The sequence below is a fragment of the Panthera pardus genome, unplaced genomic scaffold (genome assembly GCF_024362965.1).
Source record: "Panthera pardus isolate Hobbes unplaced genomic scaffold, ASM2436296v1 HiC_scaffold_21, whole genome shotgun sequence".
In the NCBI taxonomy this organism is placed as follows: Eukaryota; Metazoa; Chordata; class Mammalia; order Carnivora; family Felidae; genus Panthera; species Panthera pardus.
Genome location: NW_026526777.1, coordinates 14,875,210 through 14,887,548, shown reverse-complemented (window position 1 = coordinate 14,887,548; position 12,339 = coordinate 14,875,210). Strand labels below are relative to the sequence as shown.

At 40.4% G+C, this 12,339-nt stretch overlaps 1 protein-coding gene across 17 annotated transcripts in view; it reads right to left on the bottom strand.

Annotated features, from left to right (window-relative positions):
- The window catches only part of ESRRG (estrogen related receptor gamma), a 625,497-nt gene that overhangs the window by 306,124 nt on the left and 307,034 nt on the right, over positions 1-12,339 (bottom strand). The window lies entirely within an intron of this gene.

The following is a 12,339-nucleotide window of genomic DNA, read 5'->3' as shown; positions in this document are numbered from 1 at the left end:
ACCTTATGACTAGAGTCACGGTCAACAGAATACATAATTAGCATGAGTTTGGGAAGGCTGCTTACTGCTAGTATGTTAATTAACTGTCTTTTGTCATAAAACAAAAAGGTTGTATGGAAGGTTTTGAAATAGGTCTTTTTTATTTACATTTCTTTGTGCTTATCAACGTGAGGCATGACAATGCAAAAGAATAGAAAATTTTAATTCCACTACTTCAAATTAATACTCAGCTGCAAGGTCAGGCATAATGTGCAGGCTGCAATACCATTCACCTCGCTCTAGTCCTGCCCCAGTGTATTATATTACTCGTGGAGTTAAATTAAGTATCGGGTAAAACTCGAATGGAAGAAATACTGAGCTCCACGAAACAAATCCCCTAATAGACTTCTTTTGGAGCTTCCCTGGCTTTTGTGCATCTTGTGAGGGCTGGACAGCGCTTGCCTGCCCTGGGAATTACATTCAGGTGTCGTCTTTCTATTTCAGTCTTGAAATTTGGAGAGAATAAACCCATCATCAAATGATGTTATTGCCGTTACCTCACTATGGTAGAGAGAGAATGCATAATGGGCACCTGTGGGCTTGTAAAGGAATCCTATCTGTGAGTCCAGGGCTCTGTAACTCATCTGCAGCTTCCCCTCGTATGTGATAACCTGGCAATTCCACATTCTTGATTAAGGAACCAATTCTGTATTTCTGTACTTCTTCAGCTGGAAGGCATGCTGGAGGTAGCTACAATCAGTAACTGACAATTAACAATCAAGTTCATAGCAGCCTTGAGTCATGGTTTGACATGCATATTGGTAGACTAGTCTCTGGTTTAGAGAACAAGCTGGAAGTTACCAAAATTCTAGTATTATTGTTCCACTGCCCGATGGTATTGTTTTACCGGCAAAGGTAGGCGTGACAAGTAAGTGAGATGATTCATTTCCAGAAATACCAAATAAAAGCTGTGCTGCCTAGTTAACAATAGGCTTACAAGCTATTGGAAATATGTACGAACCCCTCCCCTCCGCACAATGGAGTCCCAAACCCTTAGACACTTCACTTCCTGGTTCTTCCCGTCTCCGTTTCATGGGCTTATTTTTTTTTGCGGGCTTTGTAATAAGCATGTGCCAAAAAACTGACGTCTCTGCATCACCTCAAAGAATGTACATTTGTTCCAATCAGACTACTTTTGGCCTTACATGGACATAGGCGACTTCCGGATAAGGCTGTAACTTCTGTAGTACTCAGCCAATGAGGAATCGGGGGAGGGGTTTCATGCTAGGAGATAAAGTGCCTGCTGTAAGGCCCAGTGTGCCCATACTAAATGGGCATACTAAAATGCCCATACTAAAATGCCCATACTACCCTAAGCCATCTACAGATTCAGTGCAATCCCTATCAAAATACCAGCAGCTTTTTTCACAGAACTAGAACAAATAATCCTCAGGTTTTATATGGAACCACAAAAGAACCCAAATAGCCAAAACCAATCTTGAGAAAGAAAAACAAAGCCAAAGGCATCATGCTCCCTGATTTCAAAATGCATTATAGGCTATAATAACTTTAAGAGTTTGGTACTTTTAAATTAAAAATTAAAACAGACACACAGATCAGTGGAACAGAATAGAGAGCCCAGAAATAAGCCCACACGTTTATGGTCAGTTAATTTACAACAAAAAGGCCAACAATAACAAGGGGAAAGGAAAGGACAGTCTCCTCAATAAAGAGGGTTCAGAAAATTGGACAGCTACAGGCAAAAGAGTGAAGCTGGACCACCATCTTATACCATACATTAAAACTAACTCAAAATGGATTAAAGACTTGGTCTCAGGACCTGAAGCCATAAAACTCCTAGAAGAAGCCACAAGTGGTATGGTGACTTTTTAAATCTGACACCAAAAGCAAAAGCAAGAAAAGCAGAAATAAGCAAGTGGCACTATAGTCACCTAAAAAGCTTCTGCACAGCAAAGGAAACCATCAATAAAATGAAACGGCGACCTATGGAATGGGAGAAAATAATTGCAAATTACGTATCTGATAAGGAGATAATATCCAAAGTACACAAAGAACACACACAACTCAACAGCAACGAAGCAAACGATCTGATTTTTAAATGGGCAGATGCTGTGTATAGACATTTTTCCAAAGAAGACATACAGATGGTAAACAGGTACGTTAAAAAAAACACTCAACGTCACTAACCATCAAAGAAACGCACATCAAGACCCCAATGAGGGATCATCTCACTCCTGTTAAAATGGCTAGTATAAAAAAGATAAAAGGTAAGGGTCGGTGAGTATGTGGAGAAAAGGGAAACCCTCATACACTGTTGATGAGAATATAAAATTGGTGCAGTCAATGGAAAACAGTATGGAAGTTCTTCAAAAAATTAAAAATAGAACTACCATGCGATCCAGAAATTCCACTTCTGGGCATTTACCCAAAGAAAATGGAAACACTAGCTTGAAAAGATATATCCATGTTCACTGCAACATTATTCACAGTAGCCAAGATATAGAAACAACCTAGATGTCCATCCATGGATGAATGTATAACACCTACAATATGTACAACAGGATTTTTAAGAAGCCAGCCATAAAAAATAGAATGGAATCTTACCATTTAGAACAATCGACCTCCAGGGCATTATGCTAAGTGAAATAAGTCAGGACAGAGAAAAACAAACACCGTGTGATCTCTCTTATACGTGGAATCTTAAAAAAAAAGCTCATAGATACAGAGAACAGATTGGTGGTCATAGGGGATGTGGGGTAGGGGAGAAATGGGTGCATTGTTTTTTTTGTTTTTTGGTTTTTTTTAGTTTAAGTAAATTGAATACAGTATTTTAAAATGTAGTGTGGAAAACATTAAATGGATGGGGCATGGTATTTTTTCTTTTGGAACACGTGTGTCTCATTTGGGTGATGTAGGGTGGGGGAAGCTTGGGGTATAGAAAGTTGACAGGACGGAGGCAGGGCCCAGTAATGCACAGCAGGAAAAGACTGAGATTCTCTGTAAAACTCTTCACCCCTGTGAATCCAAAATATTTTCTTGACATTTAAGAAAAACTTAAAAATATATGAGGAATTGTGATTATAAATTTTAAAGAGGGTCGATGGGGGAGAGAGAATCAAGATGAGAATGGTTACTAAGAAACCTGGATCATGGGTGCCCGGGTTGCTCAGTTGGTTAAGTGCCTGACTCTTCATTTTGGCTCAGGTCATGATCTTATGGTTTCTGAGTTCGAGTCCTGTGTCAGGCTCTGCACTGAGAGTGCAGAGCCTGCTTGTAATTCTTGCCCTATCCCTCTCTCTCTGCCTCTCCCCTGCTCATTCTCTCTCTCTCTCTCTCTCTCTCTCTCTCTCTCTTTCAAAATAAATAAACTTTGAAAAAAAAAAGAATTAAGTGGTAATAATAGCTAACTGTTGCTGAGTGCTTTTGAGATGCCAGGGTAACACTGACCCCGGTATAGTCATGAACTTAGTATGTGAGGAAGGTAGCAGCAAATGAAATTTACTAAATTCGTAGCTCAGCAGGAGGATCCTGGAGTGTGTGGCACATTCATACATTGTAATGAAAAGGTCACAGAACCTTAGTGTTGAATGAAATCTTCGACACGTACTCACCGACCTCCCTCCAATTCTTCCTACACTGGCCCTCACAGATTGAAATGAGACTCCTTTCAGGGACAAGTCTCTTTGGGGCATTTTAGAGAAATATCCGTATATGTTCCAAAAGTTTTTGGATCCTTGCTGACCAAAAAATTTAGAATTTCTGAGGGGGTGTAATTCTTACCCTGAAGCTAAAGAACACATCCTAGATAACGTGAGGTGTCACAACATCTGTGCTTCGGGCACTTAAGAGGATGAGACAAAGTCCATGTAAAATGACTTGGCTGAAAACAAGTCCTGTCTGAACTAGAAACTTGGATGAGTCTTGATGAGAGATCATCAGTGAATCTAAAATTAGCAAGTTGGAGACTAAACATCGGGTTTGGTAACAATCGAGTGCAACAGTATACTTGTAATATTATTTATTCTTTTTTTAATATAATTTATTGTCAAATTGGCTTATATACAACACCCAGTGCTCATCCCAACAAGTGCCCTCCTCAATGCCCAGCACCTGTTTTCCCCTCTCCCCCACCCCCCATCAACCAACCCTCAGTTTGTTCTCTGTATTTAAGAGTCTCTTACGGTTTGCCTCCCTCCCTCTCGGTAACTATTTTTCCCCCTTTCTTTCCCCCATGGACTTCTGTTAAGTTTCTCAAGATCCACATATGAGTGAAAACATATGATACCTGTCTTTCTCTGACTGACTTATTTCACTCAGCATAATACCCTCCAGTTCCATCCACAGTGCTGCAAATGGCAGCATTTCATTCTTTCTCATTTCCAAGTAGTATTCCATTGTATATATAAACCACATCTTCTTTATCTATTCATTAGCTGATGGACATGTAGGCTCTTTCCATAATTTGGCTATTGTTGAAAGTGCTGCTATAAACATTGGGGTACAAGTGCCCCTATGCATTAGCACTTCTGTATCCCTTGGGCAAATTCCTAGTAGTGCTATTGCTGGGTCACAGGGCAGTTCTATTTTTAATTCTCTGAGGAACCCCCATACTGTTTTCCAGAGCAGCTGCACCAGTTTGCATTCCCACCAGCAGTGCAAGAGGGTTCCCATTTCTCCATATCCTCGCCAGCATCTATAGTCTCCTGATTTGTTCATTATAGCCACTCTGATCAGCGTGAGGTGGTATCTCAGTGTGGCTTTGATTTGTATTTCCTCGATAGTAATATTATTTATTCTCGAACGCAGCCCCCACCAAACCATACCTCAGTCCATGACATCACTATGCATAGCATCAAACTTCATTTTATAGAATTCTGTCAATGGACTTTTTCTCCTAATTTTTTTCTCAGCTGGGAAGGAAAGAAGGAAAACAATTAAAAAGAGAGAAAGGGAAGATAAATGGCTGGTACTCTGCTGGTTTTTACTTCCACGGTCTACGTGTTTAAACACCAGGTGTTGTGCTAAATATCTGTGTTACCTTTTTACGTTCTCACAGCAGCCCTGCAAGGTGGTTACTATTTTCCCAACTCTGTCTCTTTCTAAATGTTAATGATAAGTCAAGAAGGCTTAGAAAGGATAATTAATTACACCAGGGCCTTGAACTAACTCTGACTCTTAAAATTCTACTCCTTCCCACTACACAGGCTGTTTGGTGTTTTGCTGTTTTTAAATTTTAATGTGATATCAGAGATGAATAAAGGTCTGATGCTTTGTAAGAATAAAAGAAAACCAAAAAGACCTCTGGTCATCATCATTAAAAACAGAATAAAATGAATCAGGGACAAAAACTAGCCCCACCAGGAAGCAGTTTGAGGAGTTCCATTGCTATCATTTGAAGTCTTACAGATTAGGGATTTCAGGAAAACTGGGCCATAACAACACTTTTTGTGCTGAATCCAAAGTGTTTTCTGGAAATTTAAGAAAATTTTAAAGCAAATCAATGTGTTCAGAAAACAGGGCATTTTTTTCTGCTCCATAAAAGCTACAAGTCCTCAGAAACCTTTCTTTGGGCTTTAAGCAAGCCCTAACACCAACACCGAAAGCAGCACGAAACCGAAAACCGAAACCGAAAACAGTGTCTTCCTCAGCAGATCTAACAAGGCGTTGAGTGCCAAAGCCTGAGGGACTGTCACCCCTCTCACGTACTGAAGGGAGACAAGAGCTCTCCGGGAACCAGCAGGAGGCAGAGTGAAGGGACATGGAGTGAGTAGTCCCACAGACACATTGTTGGGACATCAGGCACTCGGCTGGCCCCCACCGCCTTTCACAAAGCTAACCATCTCTTCGTGTCAGGACAAATCGGGCAGGCCGCAGATCTTTTTCTCCTTTTCTCCCACTTCAATAAGATGAGTGCAGGGAATGAGAAAGAGAGAGACGGAGGAAAAAACGGGGACAGTTCAGTTCACATGACAACACGGCGACATAGCCACGTGCCTGAAAACAGTTCTTGAGAACTCAGAATCTTTTTAGGAGGGGTGGCCACACAGACAGAGTGGCAGCGGGGGCCAAGGCACCCACTGGACTGGATGCTCACAGCATGAATGTCAGAAAGCAATTGCTACATGACTTGACAGTGACATATATGTCAGTGTTTCTATGTAGTAAGTCTCGAAGAAAACGTAAAAGTCTGAAAAGAGCCCAGCTGGGAAGAATATAGATAGTCTATAAGAATATAAGAGATAGCAAGATTGTATATGAGGGAGGAGACAGGCTAGGGAGAGCCTCATAATATGGTTAATGAAGAGATGAATGGCCTACAGAATACGTGGGTCAGTAACAGCACGAATAATATGTTTGTCTGTCTGTCTCTCTCTCTCTCTCACTCTCTCTCTCTCTCTCTCTCTCTCTCTCTCTCACACACACACACACACACACACACACACACACACACACATTTTTGTTTATGGATTAGCTGGCCCACTTTCCAAAAAGGAATACTTGGGAACAAACAGGATATGCACATAGAAACGAGAAAATAGCCCATCTTTACACACAGCCCTGATCAAAACATACTAAACCACTGGGCTCCCCTTTAAGCGGCAAAACACATTTCAGAAAATAAAAAGAGTAAAATATTAAATTACTGGATTTATTAGCAACACATATGAAGAACCTGAATTCTACAAAGATTTCTTTTTTAACCAGGAGACTATGGTTGCTTTTGAGAAAGTGTTTGGTATGGAAGAAGATGGAACCTATCAAATAAAATGAGATAATATAAATATTTCATTTAGCCGTTATCATCTCTCTTTATGATGATGAGAAGACATTATTATCATATTTTTTATTCTAACCCATAAAAAGTGGTCAATCTTCTACATTTGTAATGGGCTACAGCACACTAATCTTAGTTTGGCATAAAGCTCATACAAACCACTCAAAATTTTCAATATAAATGTAATGACTTCTGATTTTAGGGAAAAATAACAATGCTCAAAAAACATCACTGGTTAACTCTAACTTCTCCCATTGGTCATTTATGTAAGTACGCGCACTTGCAAAAAATAAACTTTCTGCATATTCATTATGAAGAAGACGGATGATAATCAGTAGGAGAGACAGCAAATTCCTTCTTGAGGATTAGGCTCCAATTGGTTGAATTTCAACATCAACCTGGCAATTTTACTATTAAGTCAGCAGAAGTGAGTTCTTATACACTCTGCCACTTTACTGCCGGAGAACATCAGGCAAAGGGAAAAGAACACGCTAGAATAAATTGTGCATTATTTCTGGCATTAGTTAAAGGAACAGAGCATTATAAGAAAAAAAATACAGTACCATTGATTTTTACAGGTGTTTAATACAGATAAGCTGAAAAAAGGGTTTCCATTTTAAGCCCAGTGATGGCTAAAGATGCATTCAAATATGTTCAAAAGCAATCTAAAGTCTTCTAAAATGGTGTTTAAGCTATTCAAGCAAAACGTAAATAGTTTTTGTCGTCGTACTGAGGAATGTAGAACAAAAACAGAGTCCAAGGAGCTGACTCTGGCACACTGCCGGCCACCGTAAAATCAGGGGGTCATTAAAACAGAGGTAATACTGTTTATCCATTACATGATCACAGGTTATTTAGAGAAAACAGTAGCAGGCTGTCCTTAGAAAGGTAGGAGGCATAATTACCCTGGAAGCCTCCAAGCCCCACTTTCAAGAGAAGACACCGAAAGAAACAATGAAGTTGAAGACTCAAATATATGTGTAAGAGAGATATTATATAAAGACACCAAATCCATGATGTTTTCCCTTGTCTGTTGTTAACACGTTTCGTTAAAGTTCATTAGGAGAACAGGAAAAATTTTGTTTTTATCTGACAACACTAAGTGGATACATCTAAGTGCTTTGCAAAAACCAAATTATAAAAAAAGTTCACGTTTGCATGATCACTGGATAATTTTTCTACTTAACGTATTTTGGGGGGCCGCTGACTTCCAATTTTGTCAGTGCTCTTTGTACAACTGATGACCTAATGAGCAAGGCAACAAAAGAAAGTGCCCATTCTGACCACATTTCAAGATGCTGTGAGACAATGACAGAGACATCTGCTTTGGGCATTCTTTACCACGAACTAAGACTGGTCTTCCTTGTATTAGCAATCAGCCTCAGAAGTACATTTTGATAACTCTGGCTCAAATATAAGTCTAATTTCTATAGTTCAGATCCCTTGTACATATTTTTAACTATTCCTCCCTGTCCATGACCTTGGCCAGATACCATCTCTTTCCCAATACTACGATGATCATATCCTAACTGATATGGTGGGTGCTCTTGTGTGGACAAATCAGAGGGGCTGTAGTTAGCCAAAGCCTTCTGGTCAGCTGACCAAGAAGCATAAATTTAGTGCCTGTTTTCTATGCCATAGAGCAATGAGGACCAGGCAGACGTAAATGAGGATAAAAAGGGCTCGGTATACAAAAATATCCCTCTCCTCACAAGTATTAGAATAATTACAAAACAGCATGTTAACTAGAACAAGGAAACAGTGTAGAGCTGAACGGCTCGGTCTAAGTGTTGTGTGGTGTAAGCTAGAGTCGCGGCCAAAGCTGGACAGGATTATTGTAAAGATGCCCAGTCACTGACAGATCCCGTGAGCCTTGATGGCTGACTCATGTTCTGGATATGCTAAAGCAGAAATCCCACAACTTGATGCTGCTGTATGATAAACACATGATATGATCAGCTAAAAGTCAGAGCACCTAGAGAAATGACCTTGACAAGCTGGTTAATGATACTTCTAGATGCTAACTAGCTCAGCTGTGCCGTCCCCGTGTCTCACTTTCCATATGTAAAATGTCAGGGGGCTCCTTTATGTCATCAGTACTAAGCGGACAGGTAAGGGCAGTCTCTGTAATATCAGGAACTTAGTGAGATTTTTGAATTCAGTTATATGTGTAATATTATGGAACTTGATTAAAAAGGATGAGGGGCCATAACTCAGCTCAGAGGATATCAGAGTGTATATTATATGGAGTTATACTAATATACAGGTTTTGATTCTATGTAGGTGAGGTGATGGGGTAGCAAGAATAAGTTCTGAAGCCAGAAAATCAAGACCCAAGTCTGTCTTTGACCAACATTGAGCAACATTTGGTAGGTCGTTTAACCCCTCAGGTGGCTTGTCTGTAAAACGGGGAAATAGAAAAGCCTGTCCCTCCCAGGGATATCATAGTGAAACTCACACAAGTTGCTATGAATGAAACTGTCCATAAATGCTTCAGCACTATACACATACAGTGGTTATTATTATTTACCTGGGTTTATACCACAAAGTCCTACTTACAGAGGGAGAAAAATCATTCAGTAAACAAGCTCACTCTTTTAGGAAAGAATTCTTACCACTCTTGCGAATTTGAGGAATAGTATCTCAGTTGCATTAACTGGTGTTTATTAATGTATTATGAACGCCTGCCGTGGCATCTGATTCACAATAAAGAGATTAAGCAGACTAATTTGTCATTTATTTTCCAATGCCTGCTTTCCTGCCCGCAGCACCACTAATATCCCAAGAGCACCTCAACCCAATTATTTCCCATTTTGCATTACTTGCAGAAAGTCGTGCTAATGTGCCCAAAAGGCTTTGCTCCTTGGTGGGGGAAAAAAATTAAAATAAATAAATAAATAAATAAATAAATAAATAAATAAAACAATAGCAAAAAAGTTCCTGCTCTGCCCACCACAACACTGTTGTCATTTGGGGAAAAGAACCCCCCCCGCTCACCCCCGCCAGAAAACTGGGCCATTTCTGATCATCAAACCAAATTAGCAGCTTGACTGTGTGGTACGCACGAGCCACAGACCTGCACTTACTTAGTATTTGTTTCGGGGGTGAAGGCAATTCCAACTGTAGAATGAAATTCACAACCTAGAGAGAGCTGAATTATACTATGCCTATACACACACACACTGTTTTGTTTGCTTATTTGGGGAATTGCGTGTCAAAATCATTCAAATAACTGGCGAATTCGACTTTTTTTTTCTTCTCAAAAAAATTAATAACCAGTTGTTTAGCCAATTCCAAATATTAATTTGCAAATAATTTGTCAATGCAGACACAGCTCATTATTAATAGAAGAAGCATAAAGATTCCTCATTGTCTATGCTTTTTAATCCAGCCTTATAAACGGTTTTCAACCTTACCATGTAATATTTCTGCTATTTCCTTCAGTCTGTTTCACTTTGAAAATATGCTTTTTGCTTATCCCAGGAGTTTCTGTCTTGCTTAGGGCAAAATACTCCAGCATGCGTTCACAACTATGAACTGTAAACATTTCTCTACCTTATTCAGCCGAAGGCTCATAGCCCATTTAAATGCCTGTGGATCATTTCAGAAGCATACAAGACTCCACAGAGTTACCAAAAATAATTATTCTTCTAAAACTTTCCAATTTTACCAACAACATAAAGCTTATATTTAAAAAATGTGATCATTTTAGCTGTGGGGAGATACTGACTGAAAACATACTGTTTTTTATTTCAAATATGATTAGCTTCAAGAATGAGCTACAATAGATTAAGTTCATCTCTATGAGGTTATTTCTTAGCATCGTTTTTTAAATCCTCCCCCCGCTTGCTTTAATCAAGAATAGGAATGTTAAGGGCTTGATGCAGGGAAGAAGCATAGATTAGTGGTTAGCATAATAGCATGAAAGTCAGGAAACACGAATTCTATTCTCGGCCAAGCGCTCTTAGGTAAGCTCATGATTTACAGCCTCAGTTTCTCCATATATAAAAGTAAAGTGTTGCACATCCCACAAATGACTATGTGCCAGGCACCGAGCTAAGCACTTTAAAAGGATTATTTTATTTAATCCTTGTAAGTAGATAATGTTGTTATCCTAATTTTACAAAGGAGGTGACTGAGGTACGGGAGGTGAAATAAATGGCCCAGGGCTGCACAGACAGGAGCTGCAAAGGCTGAGTTCTAACCCATAGGCCACTCTGCTTTCTATGTGGCTGGCTTCAGCATTATTTGAAAGGGCTTCGCGAATGGTATAGACCACATACCGATCCAGAAATTTTCCAGAATAGGGGCCCAGATGTTCCTCTCTCCTCTCTGGGGCTCTGTGGATAGGCTCCCAAATGCACCCACACCAGGTGACTCTTACCACCTGCCGTGGGAGGACCCCCTCCGGCTCAGGCCTCCCTGGCTGTGCTGCACCTGGGTGCTCCCCCTACCCCACTCTGCAGTTGCGACACAGCACAGCTTTATCTGCCAACTGAACCCAGGACGCGCGGGTCCGGTTGGGCACAGCTGGTGGCAGGAGGCTCAGATTTCTGATGAACTGAACACAATGCAGCAGCACAGTCACACGACCATTATGAAATCACATGCTCGCTGCTAATTTTTCTAGCATCAGTGTGTGGACTATTTAAAACCTCCCTGCCCTCCACCCCCTAGCTCTTAAATGCCTTCCTCGGGGTAAAAGTTCAGCTAGGGGAATATCGGCCATATGTCATTTGCTGTCATTATTTTCTTTGCAAAGTGAGGAACAAACACACGGAAACTGGCTTTCAGGGGACAATTTTTACAATTGCGGGCAGCATGTGTACCAAATGGCACCCTTGCAAAGGGTAAAGAGCCAACACCGGACCTCTCTGCTCAAACCCGGTGTTTGCAGGAAAAGCCAACCCGAACTTAACCTACAGGAAGACTAAGGGAATGCCTCTTTCACTACGAGGATTCATCTTCGGTATCAGAGCAAACTTGCTAAGTAAGGAGCAAAGGTTTAAAAGGTCTTAACCACCACAGAACATCTTTGGGTGCTGTATGAAACATGGTTTTAAAATACACCACAGTGGGGAGTGTTCATTAGAAACTGTGGTCACTTAGCACATTTCATAACTGGGAAATTAACGAGTTGTCGATCTTCATGTTTCAGGACTTTGGTGAAGCAGTGAACAGTCAAAACTGTCTTTTGTGTGTGAGCCAAAAATAAATAAGAAATTCTACAGTAAAGGAACCAAAAACGTCCTGGTATTTTAACGTGCCTGGAATAAGACGGCAATTGGCAAGCACCTAACTTCCCTGAAACTCAAGAGTGTTGACATACAATTGCGAGACCAGTATCTGCACGTTTAAGAGAACGAACCTTGGTTTAGAGAAGCCTGGTATCCACTAAACCCTAACTGGGGGGAAGAGAAACAACGAATCATACATAGGACTTTTAAGATGTTTTGAAAAACCCCTCCCTATAAAGAGGCCTTTGAAAGAGGGCGAACACTGAAGAGTTTGCTAATACAGAAAGAATATCTTTCCAAAGAAGTCATTAACACAATGTGGGGCAT